This window comes from Acomys minous (assembly GCF_964271855.1).
Source record: "Acomys minous genome assembly, chromosome: 6".
Taxonomy (NCBI): domain Eukaryota; kingdom Metazoa; phylum Chordata; class Mammalia; order Rodentia; family Muridae; genus Acomys; species Acomys minous.
In genome coordinates, this window is record NC_140487.1 from 112123325 (window position 1) to 112137942 (window position 14618).

General features: G+C 41.9%; 1 protein-coding gene across 2 annotated transcripts in view; it reads left to right on the forward strand.

Annotated features, from left to right (window-relative positions):
- LUZP1 (leucine zipper protein 1) overlaps positions 1-14618 on the forward strand; it is a 67897-nt gene that overhangs the window by 2324 nt on the left and 50955 nt on the right. Inside the window, exon 2 of one of the 2 annotated variants that reach the window (XM_084788267.1) lies at positions 9802-9920. The exons of the other annotated variant lie outside the window; for it this stretch is intronic. The gene's annotated coding sequence lies outside the window, so the exon portion shown is untranslated. The remainder of the gene's footprint in view (positions 1-9801; positions 9921-14618) is intronic. 2 annotated transcript variants of the gene reach the window in all.

Here is a 14618-nt window from a genome sequence, read left to right on the forward strand (position 1 = left end):
AAAGTGACACTGGAATTCAAAACCAAGTCAGTTTGGAAGGTCCACAGTTATTTCCACTACGCATGCTCCCTTGGGAACCAAGAAACTTAGTTTCTACACTTTTGAGTCAGCCCACTGGGTCACTGTGGACCCAGTAAATCACTCAAGTATTTTACAATAAGTAAGCTTCTTCCAGAGTGTTGTTAGTATGCTTTGCAGGCGTGATGTTTTGGTACAAGACTATATAAACATATGTACTGTATATAATAGATGCTTAATGTTTTGCTTATTTTGGAAACATTCATATTAAAACATATACTTCATCTATATAATGGAAGCTGGTGGAAAGGTGTAATGATCCTGCAGTAGAGGCCACCATTGAGGTGACATTTAGGATCCAGAAATGGAAACATTTTCATCTAACAGTTCTGGGATAGTGCCACTCAGTAGAGTCCTACTGCTTGTAGGACTCAGATAATCCAACCTAAAGGATTTGTTATACATTTTGATGCACATAATAGACACTGAATTTATTTGGCCCAATGTTAGGTGTATAGTTTGAGCTTTGACAAAGGTATAATGTTATATAGTTGTGAAGTCACTACTACCTTTATTATTTTAGACTTTTCTTTAAGGAATTGGTAACACATTGATCCCAAGGAAGATTAGGAGATTTCTGTGCTTAGATTTTATACTCCGTAGGCCAGCTTGGTTCCTAGGAAATAGAGAAACCTTTAAATATTTAATGGTGAGCCTTTTCCTTTGAAACGGTAGTTTGTATATGCAATAAATGCTTTAGATGTTATGTTATAGCTTTTTAATACTTTGTTTTTACTTTTATGTGCATTGATGTTCCGCTGGAGTGCATATCTGTGTGAGGGTTTGGATCTTTGGAACTAGAGTTAAAGACAGTGGTGAGCTGCCATATGATTGTTGGGAATTGAACCCAGGTCCTTTGGAAGAACAACCTGTACTCTTAACTGCTGAGCCGTCTCTCCAGCCCCTTAAGGTGTTATAGTTAACATAACATGTCCACATAATACTTAAGTGTGGGGATGTGTCAAATGGTTCTACAATCTCTCATTCCCACATGTGAATTTGAGAATGAAAACTCTTGTTAAAATCAACTATTGTCCCTCTCTCTATATGCCATTAGGAAATAATAATTAAATTAAAATACTCTCCAGACTACTCAATATTTTGGATGACTAAGGGAGAAAAGTATAATAGATTTTTCACATTTATTATTATCCTTCTTTTATAAATCAGGGAGCTGAGCTCAGAGCAGTTACTGCCAGACCTTGTGAGGGACAGACCATATATTTGAGGTCAGGCAGGTTGAATCTTTATTTTGTTATATTTTATTTCATTAATGTATTGCTGGGGGTATTTCAAAGAACAAACTCTAAGATACCATGTTAAAATTTGAGGTGCAATGTAGTAGGCATGATGCTGTTTTCATCTATTGTCTTAGTTCTTAGTGATGTCTCCTCCGTGCTAACAAATTTGTAGCTCATCTTTTATTGCAGAGTTCCCTTCCCATACTCAGCGCACACACTACACACACACATACTCATGTGTGGTGGTGGTGGTAGTAGTGGTGGTGAGGTGTCCGTATAAATTGTACAAAGGCCAAAAGATGTTGTTGGATCCCTTGGAGCTGCAGTTACAGACATTTGTGAAACCCTTTGCTTTTTAAGTTGGTGTTGGGTTCTAAACTCTGGTCCTTATGACTGTTCAGCAACAGGATCATGTCATGTCCGCCCCCGCCTCCCATCTCTCTGTGTAGTCTTGGCTGCCCTGGACTACTTTGTAGGTCAGGCTGGCCTCAAACTCCCAGTGATCCACTTGCCTCTCTCTGCCTCCCAAGTGCTGGGATTAAAGGCATGTGCTACCATGTCCAGTGCAACAGGTCTTTTTATCCTTTTAAATTAATTTTTAAAGTGGACTTCATCCCTTCTCTGCTCTGCAAGTCTTCCCCCCTCCCCCCCCCCACCCCCCGCCCCCACCGTTCTGGCTGTCCTGGAACTTTCTTTGCTAGCATTGAACTCACAGATCCTCCTGCCTTTGCCTCCCAAATACTTAAGCTTATGTTGAGTATCAGAGACAGCTCCTTATTACTCTGTCTTGTTAGTCCTTTCCCGTTATTCCCTATTACTGGGAATATTACTGGCTTCTGTTGAATTTTTCATAGGGCCTATTATGATTTATATTGATATACCTGCTTGTATGATTATTATCTGTCTTCCTACTACACTCAATAGGAACAAAGAAGTCATTTGTTCTTGAGTGTATGTATCCCAAATACCTAGCACAGTATATTTAATGATTATATTCCAAAGTTAGCACTTTTGTTTGTATTATCCCCCCCACCTCTTTTGGTGTTTTGAGACAGGATTTTTCTGTGTAGCCCTTGCTGTCCTGAAACTCCCTTTGCAGACCAAGCTGGCCTCAAACGGACAGAGATAGCCTGCCTCTGCCTCCTGAGTGCTGAGATTAAAGGTGCTGTTTTAACTTTTTAAATGTTTTCCTTTTTCCTTTTTAAAATTTTTTTTTCCTTTTTCCCTTTTTGGTTTTTTTGAGATAGTGTTTCTCTTAAATAGCCTTGGTTGCCCTGGACTTGCTTTGTAGACCGGGCTAGGCTTGGAACTCACAGAGATCTGCCTGTCTCTGCCTCCTGAGTGCTGGGATTAAAGATGTGTACCACCACTCCCAGGCTTAAAATTTATTTTTATTTCATGTGCATTGGTGTTTTGCCAATATGTATGTCTGTGTGAGGCATCATATCCTGTGGAATTGGAGTTACAGACAGCTGTGAGCTGCCATGGAGGTGCTGGGAATTTAACCTGGGTTCTCTGGATGAGCAGCCAGTGGTCTTAACTGCTAAGCCATCTCTCCAGCCCTGAAAATTCTGAGCTCCAGGATATTGTGACACATGCTTGTAATCTCAAAACTGGGTTTGGTGCTGAGGCTGAAATGGCGGTCACGATTTATAGGCTAGCTTGGGCTGTATGGTTAGGCTATGTTTCAAACACGAAATCAAGATAGGGCTGGGAGATGTCTCAATGGGTGAAGTAATTGTCACAGAAGCATGAGGACCTGAGGATCCCCAGAACATGTAAAAAGCCTGGCAGGAGAACATGCAAGCTCCTACTGTAAAATAAAAGGCGGAGATAAAAGAATCCCTGGATGCTCTCAGGCCAACAGGCACGGACGGAGTCTGTAGCATCAGATGATCTTGTCTTGAACAAAGCAGAAAGTGAGGTCTTAGACCTGGGGTTGTCTTCTGACCTCCATACACATGTTATGGCATGTGTGTACTCACAATCACACACAAGAACACATATACACAGATAAACAAAATATGGGCTGAAGAGATGGCTTAGTTGGTAAAGTGTTTGCCATGTAAACAGGAGAATTTGAGGTTGGATCGCCAACATCTATGTGAATGCCCAGTATGTGCAATTTAGCCCAGCATAGGTGGTGGAGATAAGTGGATCCCTGGAGCTCACTGGCCGACTGAATCGATGGGTTCCAGATTCAGGAAAAGACCCTGCTGTAATGAGAGTTTTGGTTTCTTTGTGCCTCTGCCTTCCGAGTGCAAGAATTAAAGGCGTGCGCCACTGTGCCCCCCTTTGTAACTTTTTTACTCCAACTAATAAGTCAGTTAAAAATAGATATGACACATTCACATGTATAGGTATGTCAATATAGTAGTAAACTTCAGTAAGTTGACTTTAATTTTAATGTAAGACAAATGATGAACTCTGGGGCATCTATTACAAAAAGTCTTCAGAGTTGACAGCCCTTCTTCATCACTTACAGAACAACTCTGCAACTAGAGATGGGAACTCCCAGTAAGAGAATATGAATACTTTAAGCTGCTTTAAAGCCTTTAAACTGCTTAAGATTATTTTAAGTTAAATATTAAGCCATTTTGGGATAGTGATGTTACTATTGTTGGCCACTGGCTTTTTCTTATTCCAGGTACAGATATAAAGTGATTTTTACATTAGTTATAGTAATGTCCCAAGCACTGTTCTAATGGATTCATTTGTTAATTTAACATTTAACAAAAACCTATTGAATGCGTACATATTTCAGGCTCATGAAGTAGGCTCACAGCTTATTATTTTAGCCCTATTTATAGTTGAAGTGGAACACAGAAATTATCTTGTCCAGTGTCAAGCTGGACAAAGCTGTTGAAGCTTAGAATTGATTTAAATTTTACTAATATGTTTGGCTGGTGGTAGCTAAGTAGGCACTCAGCCATTAAACTACATACATCCTTGACCCTGGGATTTTAAACTAGTTTTTGAAATTTTGGCATGAAATTGTTCTATGCTAGTTTTTTGTCTTGGGGGGGGAGGTACTAAATTTTAAGTCTCTGGCTGTAGTCAAGATGATTAGATAATCAGGTTATGATTAACTATGTTGGGATTACATCTTAGTCTGTATAATGCTACTTGTATGTACATTTTCAGGGTTACCATTTGGCATTGGATAACCAATTGGGATGTTCTTCCCTGGAGAAGATTATTTCTTTAGTTGCCTATAGTTTTGTGAGGGTTGAGGCTCCTTGGTTGCCCCTGTTGACTTACATTGTTTAGGCAGTCATGTTGGTAGGCCTTCATGGGTGTAGCCTTTGACTTTACTAGAAGATAGAATTTCACAGCAAACTCCCTTATCTGGCTTTTACAATCTGCCTGCCTTCTGTTCCACATGGATGCCTTGGTGGTATTAAGTAGCCTCTCTCTAACAGTACCCAAGACCTATTTATTCAACAGGAGACAAATCATACCTGGTTCTGGAACCTAGATGACTACCCAGGCTAGTGAGTTGTGGGTCTTGGAGGGAGGAGAACTTACAAATTCCATCTTACTAAACCAGCGTAGCCTCATTTTTAGATTTTTATAGTTGTAGAGGTTCATTAAATGTCTTTAAGTGGGAGATTGACAGTAGCGGCTGGTGAGATACTTGGATATTAAGCTAGACTAACAAACTGCTATTGGTAGTTACCTTTGGGTAACTGTAATGGTCTCTTGCAGGCTCAAGTAAGGATTGCTACTTTTTAAATTTTTTCATTTTTCTGGAATACTGGGGATTAAACCCGGGTTTTATACATGTGAGGCAAGCCTTGTAGGTTTTTGTGGTGTGTGTGTGTGTGTGTGTGTGTGTGTGTGTCTGTGTGTGTGTAGGTAGGTGCTTGCTCAGGTGCATGCTTGCAGAGGTCAGCGGATAACCTTGGGTATTGATCTTCCACTCAGTGTGAGATAGCGTCTCTTGTTCACTGCTATGTACACCAGGCCCACTGGCCTGCACGCTTGTGGAAACTCTTCTGTCTCAACCTTCTCTTTCCCCTCAGGGGTGTGTTGGGGTTACCTAAGCACACGCTACAGCATCTGGCTTCATGAGGGTTCTAGGGCTCCAAACTCAGGTTGTAGGCTTGCATGACAAGTGCTTAAATCTACTGAGCTATATCTCCAGCACCTCACTGTTCCTCTTCCCTTTCCCTCCTCCCTCTCCTTTTCTTTCTGTATCTCTTGTAACCTAGGTTGGCTTTAAATTCCAGTTAGCTGAGGATAACCTTGAACTCTTGATCTTCTTGTTTCACTTCCCAAGTGCTAAAAATTACAATTGTGCCAAACCACACCTGGTTTTATGCGGTGCTGGGGCTCAAACCTAGGGTTTGCCAGCCCTCTACCAGCTGAGCCATATCCTTTCCCACCTTTTACTACTTAAACCTTTTAATTTAGAGACAGGGTCGTGTTAAGTTGCTCAAGCTGGCCTTGAACTTGTGATCCTCCTCCTTTGGTGTTGTAGAACAACATGAGATATTGTTAATGTAATTCGATAAGATCAGACATCTTCAGTGTCTTTTCTGTAGGAACTTGACTGATTAGGTTAACTAACACTTTAGAGATTCTAAATCAGTTTGACATTAACCATAAAAATTTTAGGAGACGGGGTGTAGTTCAATAGTAGAGTGCTTGCTTAAACATGCTGGAGGCCTACGCTTGCTTAGATTTCTCAGTAACGCGCACAAGTACTGTTCAGGCTAGTTTTGTGTCAATTTGACACAAGCTATAGTTAGTTCAGAGGAGGAAACCTTAATTGAGAAATTCCTCCATAAGAGTGGTCTGTATGTAAGTCTGTAGGGCATTTTCTTAGTGAGTTGATAAGGGAGGGGCCCAGCCCATTGTAGATGAGCCCTTCTCACCCCACCCCCACCCCCCAAGCTGGTGGCCCTGGCTTCTATAAGAAAGCCAGTAGGCAGCACTCCTCCATTGCTCATGGGTCTGGGTTCCCATCAAGTTTAAGTTCCTGTCTCAGTTTCCCTCAGTGGACCCTTTCCTCCTCAAGTTACTTTTGGTCATGGTGTTTCATCACCGCAGTAGTCACCCTAACTAAGACACACACAGATATGGTGCTGGGGTATGGAGTGTGTATGTGTCATGCCTGAGGTTCAGTCCCCACTATAAAAAGAAAAAACAATGGTCAAAAGAAACATAACTTAAAAAAAAAATAGGAAGATGGTGAGACAGGCAAATGATCAGAGAGAGAGAGAGAGAGAGAGAGAGACAGACAGACTGAGGAGATGCTAAAGAAATGAAGGATAAAATTTCAGGTGATAAATAAAAGTGGAGTGCAGTTAGTGATCTTGTGATGTAACAGGAATACTCTAGAAATGCGCAGTTGTGTTCAGGGGAGGAGAGATGAGGACACTGAACTGACTTGGCTAGGGTAACATCAGATTTTAAAAGCCAGAATTCACATATATCTGTTTTGTTGTTGTTGTTGTTGTTTTTGTTTTGTCTTTTGGTTTTTTGAGATGGTTTCTCTCGATAGCCTTAACTGTCATGGACTCGCTTTGTAGACCAGGCTGGCCTCGAACTCACAGTCATCCTCCTGCCTCTGCCTCCCAAGTGCTGGGATTAAAGGCGTGTGCCACTGCCACCTGGCCTGTTTTGTTTATAGTCCTGGTTTTGTGTTCAATCCTGGGGTAGTATAGGACAAGCAAAGAGACAAAAGAAGTGCCACATATGACTCTTAAAATTCTCACTGGGGAGACAGTGTTTAGTTTTGAAACAGTTCCTTAAACTGTCCTGAGCTGTGTATAAGAGTGGAAACAAGGGGTATGGAGTGGTTCAGAAACCAGCCTCATGTCAAGGACATGAACATGGGAAACATCTAACATCACTATCAAAGATGGACCTTTGAAAGCAGATAAGAAAAAAAAAGAGTGTCTTGGAGGAGAACAGTCTTACGTACTGCATAATTCCCCTTGTGGTTTGCTAAGTTCCATGAAGACAGACCACGTTTTATGTGCTGGATTTGAACTGGCAGGCAGGAAGAGGCTGGTTTTCCAGACTAGAGCAGTGCAAACCGAAGATACTGAGGTTGGGATAAACTTGTGTGATTGGTGGGCTAAGAAGATCTGTGTGCTATAGAATGGACTGTGAGGAGGTGAGATTAGTAATTAGTCAGCAGACACCATCGGTAGTCACACTGAGGAATTGAGACTGGATTTTTGTCAGCTTTTGGGAGCCATTGAAAGTTTATAAATTAGGCAGTGACATGATGTATTTGAAATTATAGACTGTTACTATTATTATTAAGTAGACTATTAGAAAGGACCTTTTAAATTTTGTTTTATAAAACAAATCTTACTGCTTTTATTTTATGTGTATGGGTGCTTTGCTTGCATATATGTCTATGCATTTCTTACGTGCCTTGTGGTAAGAAGAGGGCATAGGATCCCCTGAAATTAGAGTGACAGATGGTTGTGAGCCATCCTGTAGGTGCTGGGCCAAACCTGAGCCCTCTGGAGGAGCAGCCAGTGGCCTTAACTTCTGAGCCATCTCTCTAGTCCCCTTTTTCTTCTTTCTTTTTGAGACAGGGTCTTACTGTCTTGGTGCCTGCTGTTTGTTCGCGTTTTAGCACAGGTTGGTCTCAAACTTGCAGCAGTATTTCTGCTTTAGCTACCTGAGTGCTGGGGTTACAAGTATATGCCACCATGTCCAGTTCCAGTTAAAGTTTTTCTTTTCTTTTCTTCCTTCCTTCCTTCCTTTCATTTTTTTAAAAAAAGAAATTGGAATGTAAGGGAGCAAGGTATGAGTAGGGAGGCATGGGAAGATGAGAAGGGAAAAGGAATATACTCGAGGGCTCACTGGATAAGAGGACCCGAGTGAGTACCCATGTGAATAAAAGAACCAAGTGTGACCAGAGCCACCTGTAACCCCAGTATAGAGCAGAAGGAAGAAAGTTTAGCAGAAAAACAGCAAGCTCCAGGTCCAGTGAGAGACAGTGTGTAAAGAAATGAAGGCAAAGAGGGAGAGAGCAGGACACACCCAACATGCACCCCTGGTTTCTGTGCATCGCTGGTTTGTTCATGTACATGTGTGTGCATGCGCTTAAACACGAGGGTATGCACACAAACAGGGATATTGAAGAGGTTTTGTTGAGAGTAGAGATAGGACTAAATGACATAAATGAAAAAGGAAGAATAATGGTTTGAGATTGGTAAAATGAGAATTAATTGTGATTATTACTTACCTGAAATTCTTTGCCAGGGTTCTGTGTGCCCCTGATCTTTCTGCCTCCCTTTTCTCCCTTCCCCTGATAGAGCCATAACACCTGGCTTCTTGTGGTTTTTTGTTTTGTTTTGTTTTCTTTTTCTTTACTTAAAAACGTGTAGGTTCTTTAAAATTGCCCTGGTTTTGTGTGTTTGTTTGTTTTTTCTAGATAGGGTTTCTCTGTGTATCCTTGGCTGTCCTGGATTGGCTTTGTAGGCCAGGCTGGCCTCGAATTTACAGAGATCCTCCTGCCTCTGCCTCCCGAGTGCTGGGATTACAGATGTGTGCCACCACGCCCAGCTTGGACTACATTTTTAATTCCAGACCAGCAGGCTTAGAAAATAAAGTGTAGAGCTGGGGTGCGGTGGTTTACAACTATAATCCCAGCACAGAGGCGGGTGGATCACTGTGAGTTTGAGGCCAGCCTGGTCTACAAATTGAGTCCAGGGCAGCCAAGGCTACACAGAGAAATCCTGTCTGGGGCGGGGGGGGGGGGGGGGGGGGGGAGCATAGGCTTAGGCTTCAAATATTGGTTGGATGTCAAGTTAGGTTATTGAGTCCAAATCCATGTGCTATAGTATTCTAACATGACTTATATGTACATTAATTTAGTAGCCAACTCAAATATATTGACCTGATGACTTGTTTGAATTCCAGCTCTGCCAAGCAGTATTTGTGCAAAGTTGGAAAAGGAATTCTATTTCTTGGGGCCTTAGTTTATTTACTAGAAAAAGGACAGCAGTATCTATCTCATAGGCTTGGTGTGAGGAACTAAATTTATGCAAAGGGTTAGAATGTTATGCAGTAAATAGTGAAGATTAGTTATTACATTATGCTTTCAAGCTTTCACAGTACGTTGGTATTTCCTTCAAATGGCATTCCTAATGAAAGAGATAGGTCTAGAATATATTTAGTCCTATTTTTAAAAAATCCATAAAAGGACAGAACAAAATGAAAGGGACTAAAATTTAAGTGATTCTTAAACTCTGAAAGTGGGTTATGGGAGGTTTGGATTGAGTTCTTTGAACTTCTGATCCTTCTACCTCTACTTATGTGCCCACTATGGTGTGTGCCACTAGTCCTCATTTACGTGCTGTGGAGAATGAAGCACAGGGCTTCATGCATGCTAGGTCAGCACTCTACCCACAGAGCTATGCCCCCAGTTTAAATCTGTGCTATTTTGAACGAGAAAGGGAAGATCATTCTTAGCCATTCCTGTTATTCGATTCTTTTCCTACTTTCTCAGGAGGTGTGGGGAGGATGTTGCTGTGTCACTCCTGTATCCTATTCTAGCAAGCTGAGAATTAGCATTTGAAGGATATTGCATTTTCTGGGAACCGGGGAAGCAGCTTACCTGGAGAAAAGGTAAAATGGGAGCTGCCTACCACTAGTATGCTATTGTGTTGTTTCTTGGCTTTACTTTCTTGGCTCTTGTACTGCTTGAACTGAATTCTACTCTTGTGTTTGTCCGTTTTCTGCAGCCCCTTAGAATTATAGGATCCCAGTACTTCTCGGCCTGCCTCCCTCCCTCCCTCTGACCGTCCTTACCTCCCTTTCTTTTTAATAGCCTTCTGCTGCTTGGTCCCTTTCAGCTGCCAGCACATGACTTTGCTGCAGTATGCACTGCATGATCTCTGCAGTGCTGTAGCTATATTTGGTTGGGTTTTCTCTTTTCATCTCCATTAAGAGGATTTTTTCCCGTTGCATCTCTTTCACAGTCTAGACTATAGAATTGGAGGACTGTGGCCCTTGTAAAGCCTGAAGAGAGCAAATTCTAGGCTTTGTCCAAGCTGGATCCTTCTCTTGTGTCTGCGCAATGTCTTCAGGAGATGTATGTGTTTATAAGTAGTCCATGCGAGGGGCTAATTCTGTATCACTCGGTAGCCCTTCAGGGTTTGTAAGAATCAAAGCACATTGGGTTAAGTTGGTAAAAATTGAGGGCAGGTGAAGTATATTTAGTGGAACAGAGAGCTTTAGTGTTGGTCGCATTGGATTTAATCTCAATTCTGCTTTTTATGCCAAATGCTAAGGGAATACTTAGCTTTCTTTCTTTTTCTTTTTAATTATTATTTATATAGTGTTCTGCCTGTGTGTGTGTGTGCCTACAGTTCAGAAGAGGGCACCAGATCTCATTATAGATGGTTGTGAGCCACCATGTGTTTATTGGGAATTGAACTCAGGAGCTTTGGAAGAACGCCCAGCGCTCTTAACCCTTGAGCTGGGATCAGAGACATTCGCCACCACTGCCATATGTTTAAAAAAAAAATGCTTAGCACCTCTGTCCAGCTGAAATAATACAAAAGAGTATATAGGTAGTAGGTAGGGCATGAGCATGGGAGAGCTGGTCCTGCTCCTCATGGGCAGTGGGGTGGGGTGGGTGAGGGAGAGATGCCTTCCTCCCCTACTTCACTCCTAACTGCCTAGGGCAGGCGGGTCAGCTGACCAGGAGAGCTGGCCCCACCCCTCACCAGCTGCAGTGCTCTGGAGAATAGGCCCTGCACTTGGCCTGGGCAGCACAGTAGAGCTGGCCCTGGTGTTGAGGCACTATACTGTGCTGCCCAGGTGAGGCGCTGAGCTTCCAGCCTTGGCCAGCTCTCCTGCAGTGAGGAGTGAGGTTGGTAGCCTGCTTTCTTATGTATCCGGGAGCACTAGCTCAGGGGTAGCTGTACCTACAAATGGGCTGGGCTTGCCTATACTTGGGGCATTTTCTCAATTGAGATTACCTCCTCTCAGATGACCCCAGCTTGTGTCAAGTTGACATAGAGTTAGCCGGCCTTCACAAGTCATATCACTGCCAGCAATTAGTACTACTTCAACAGTCTGAGTATGTGCTTTTCCAGTTATATTTTGCTTACGTCTCATCATTTTAGTTTTATCTCAAATCTAGTCCCTATGAGCCTTTGAGTGTGTGTGTGTGTGTGTGTTTTGTATATATTGGTATGCTTGTGGCTATGTATGCTTGAGAGTGTATATCAGTATCCACAAGTGACGTGACTCGTGTGTGAATGTTAGAGGACAACTTTTGGGTATGAGTCTGTCTTTCCACCTTGTTTGAGACAGGATCACTGCCCTGAGAAAGCCAGGGCAGCTGGCCCCAGTGTTCACTGATTCTTTTGCCTCTAAGATAAGAGCTGCTTGCACTGCTGCATCTGGCTTTTATGTGGGTTCTGGGGATCTGAACTCTGATCGGTAGGCTTGCATGGCAAGTGCTTTATCCCACTGAGCCATTTCCCCAGCCTTCTCTGTTTTTAACAAATACAGTTAGGCTCCATTTATCCTAAAAAATTAGCTTGAGTTTCACCATGAAAGGGTTTTTTTTGTTTTTGTTTTGTTTTTTGAGACAGAGTTTCTCTGTGTAGCCGTGACTGTCCTAGACTCACTTTGTAGACCAGGCTGGCCTCGAACTCACAGCGATCCGCCTGCCTCTGCCTCCCGAGTGCTGGGATTAAAGGCATGCGCCACCATGCCTGGCCTGGTTTGTCACATTTTTAAGTGTCATTTTCATACATACATGCCACCAGTTCATGGGCTGACACACCGTACTTTTCCTCTCCATAATCTTTTTGATAGAAACTTATACCCCTGACCCCAGCATCTAGTTTAGACATCATCATCTGAGTGAAACCTTTCCTGATCTATAATAAATGTCTTCTGTACTTTGTCATCTGTTTTTGTTGTACTTAACACATTGTGTTGTATTATCTGTTTGATTGTGGCTATAATAGACTACAGGGGTCATAGGAACAGAGTATTTACCTCTGTCTTCCTACTGCACAATGCATGGCTACTCAATACGAGACTTTAATGCTTCCACTTTGTGGTGGTACTTTTATTTTTCTAACCTTAGAATTATTGAGAACTATACCTTGGAGTTTGTATGTATGCTTAAAGAGAAAGAAAAGAGCCAGGGAGCTTAGCTCGTGCCTGTAGTCTCAGCTTCTCAGGAGACTGAGCAGTAAGTATTTATTACTCAAGTCTAGGAGTTAAGAGACCAACCTGGGCAACATAGGAAAACTGTCTCAAAACAATAACCCTCATCCACAATGATCATTTAAAAGTTCAGTTCAGTCCCAGCACTCAGAGGCAGAGGCAGGCAGATTGATGTGCGTTCTAGGCCAGTCTGGTATACAAAGTGAGTCCAGGACAACCAAAGCCACACAGAGAAACCCTGTCTTGAAAAAATAAAACAAAAAGTTCAATTCAGTAGCTGTCACCTCTTTTCTTTCTCTTCTTTTTTTCCTCACCCCCCCCCTTTTTTTTTTTTTTTTAAATTAAAGACAGGGTCTGTCTGTGTCCTGGAACTTGGGAATCCTCATGCTTTTTTCTTTCCGAGTACTGGGATTAGAGGTGTGTGCCACTATGTGTGACATTTTTTTTTTTCCTTCTTGAGATAGGGTTTCATTGTGTGGCACTGGCTATTCTGGAACTACTTGCTCTATAGACCAGACTGCCCTCAAACTCTGCCTTCTCAGTGCTAGAATAAAGCCACGGCGCCCAGCTTTTTCCTTAACCCCCTCCCTCCTTTTTTTTTTTCTTTCTCCATTCTTCCAGTCCTCTTGTGACAGGGATCAAATCCAGGGCCTAGCACTAGGCAAGCGTTCTACCATTGAGCTTCATCTCCTTTTCTTCTTTTTGATATGTGATCTTGTTAGGTTACCCAGGCTGGCCACAGACTTATTCTATAGCTCGTATAGGACTTGAACTTGGAATTTTCCTGCTCTAAGCTGCCTCAGCAGCTAGAACAGCCTTGTGGTAATGGTCTTTCAAACTATATTTTCAGAGTTGTGCAACCATTACTCTAATCTCAGAACATTTCATCATCTTAAAAAGGAAACCATATGCCCACTAGCAGTCACACTCTGTTCTGTCTCTCACTCTTGAACAATCACTTTCTCATGTCTGCATTTTTCCCTTGTCAACTCAGGCTTGATAGTGGCTGACCTCTTTTATTAGGTGTAGTATTTTCTTTTAGTTTTTGGGTGTTTTTTATTTTTAGTTGTTTTGTGGTAGGGTTTTATGTAGCTCATGCTGGTCTTAAAACTTGATTTGTAGCTGAGGGTGGTGTTGAATTTCTGAATCTCCTTGCTTTTACCTTCTAGTACTGGGGTTACAAGATTGGGCCACTAAACGTGACTACTGTCGTGTTTTTAAAAGTTTTTTTTCCATATTGCAATATCTGTTGGTACTTTTTTAAAGAGCTAAATGTATAAGCCCCCTTAACAGACTTTTCCTATGTAGTATAATCCTAATTGGCCTAGAATTACGTAATTATGCCAGCCTCAAATTTGTAATCTTCCCACCTCTTTTTCCTGAGTTCTTGGGTTATAGGCATGCCTGGTAGAAATCCCAGTTTTGTTTCTTACTAGTTTGTGGACATATGAGTTGTTTTTACTTTGTGTCTATTGGGAACTTTATTTCTTGGCTACATATCTATAGTTAGAGATACATGGTCATATAGTCACTCTGTTTAATTTTTTAAAAATATTTATTTATTATTTATACAGTGGTCTATATGCATATCTGCACCCCAGAAGAGGGCATTAAGTAACCAGATATATATACTAACCTGATATATATAACCTAATATAGATGGTTGTGAGCCATCATGTGGTTGCTGGAAATTGAACTCAGGACCTCTGGAAGAGCAGTCAGTGCTCTTAATCTCTATGCTATCTCCCCTGACTTTTTTTCTTTTTCTTTTCTTTTCTTTCTTTTTTTGGTTTTTTGAGACAAGGTTTCTCTGTGTAGCCTTGGCTGTCCTGGACTCGCTTTATAGACCAGGCTGGCCTCGAACTCACAGCTGTCCACCTGCCTCTGCCTCCCGAGTGTGTACCACCACGCCTGGCTCTCTGTTTAATGTTTCGAGGAACTGCTAACAACCTTCCCAGTGCTTGTATCATTTTTATTTTACACTCCTAATAGTACATGGGTTTCCTTCTGTTTTTTCCCATATTGCTGCAATATAGTCTTTTTTTATAGCCACACTAGTCAGGGTAAAGTGTTTTGATCTGCATTTACCTAGTGATTAATGCTATTAACCGACTACCTACCTACCTTCCTTCC